The 1,263-nt window shown below is 35.6% G+C and overlaps 1 protein-coding gene across 1 annotated transcript in view; it reads left to right on the forward strand.

Annotated features, from left to right (window-relative positions):
- LOC106461383 (dual specificity protein phosphatase 22-B-like) overlaps positions 1–1,263 on the forward strand; it is a 24,072-nt gene that overhangs the window by 1,727 nt on the left and 21,082 nt on the right. The window lies entirely within an intron of this gene.

Raw genomic sequence — 1,263 nt, forward strand, 5'->3', positions numbered from 1 at the left:
GACGCAACAATACATATTTAAGATAAAAAACACAATTCATTAATGCAAGAACGACTACAAAATGTTGGATTTACAATATTTTCTTCAATGATAACAGTAAATATTGGGCTTACAGTGGTTACTTAGCGGTAGAACACAACGTCACAATTCACTATACTGCACGTTCAGGATATCGATAAGAATGTTTAAGCTCCAAAAGAGGTGAGCACCCTCGGTGTTTCAGTGGTAAGTCTGGGGGCTTATAATGTTAAAAACGGGTTTCGATACCAGAGTGGGCAGAGCGTAAATAGTCCAGTGTGTAACTATGCACTTAACAATAAAAGGAAGAAGAAGCGAGTGTCTATGAGTGTAATAATATTGTTGTAGGTAGTTTGTAAAATTTAAATACTTGTATTGTTGTTTGTCCAGATGGAGCTTTGACGTCAAATGTGAAGTACGTGGCTTTAATGTCTGTAATTTTTTCAAGAACTTTAGAACTAGTAGTTAACAAATAAAATAGCAGATGTAATTGTTGATTAAGATCTTCAGTTTAGCACAATAATGTCAGGTAGTGTTATTTGATATAAATCATGAGTAAATTAGTGCCATTCTCTACTTTATGGCCCAAAAATATAGTTATTTCATAAAATTTTAGCGTATACCGTTTAAAGTAAAAGAGAGCTTACAGCTGTAATGAAGTTCAGGTTAAAACGACCAGTGTAGCTAGTTATAAAATATTGTGTAAGGTGTACAATATTAAGGATAGTTAAGCTTCTGTCACCAGTCAACTCAGTAAAGCTATCGTTAAATTATGGTGTAGTATGTTACGATCTGTAATATATAAATATAGTGCATTACAAATGCCCCCCAGTGGCACAGCGATATGTATGCGGACTTACAACGCTAGAATCTAGGTTTCGATACCCGTGGTGGGCAGAACACTGATAGCCCATTGTGTAGCTTTATGCTTAACTACAAACAAACAAACAAAGCATTATAGATTACCGTTTAATATTAAACACTGAAGTTAGGCTCCCCAGTGGCACAGTGATGTCTGCGGACGTATACTGCTAGAATCCGGGTTTCGATACTCGTGGTGGCAGAGTACAGATAGCCCTTTGTGTAGCTTTGTGTATAATATTTACAACACTGAATTTAGAAAAATATCAGGTAAAGTAATATGTATATTTTTGTATTCAGGGAATGATATATTCTATTTTCATGAATTGTAAATATTGTTGCGTCAGCGAGGTCACGTGACTAGTATCACGCCACGTCCTTCTC

Source organism: Limulus polyphemus, unplaced genomic scaffold (assembly GCF_000517525.1).
Source record: "Limulus polyphemus unplaced genomic scaffold, Limulus_polyphemus-2.1.2 Scaffold948, whole genome shotgun sequence".
In the NCBI taxonomy this organism is placed as follows: Eukaryota; Metazoa; Arthropoda; class Merostomata; order Xiphosura; family Limulidae; genus Limulus; species Limulus polyphemus.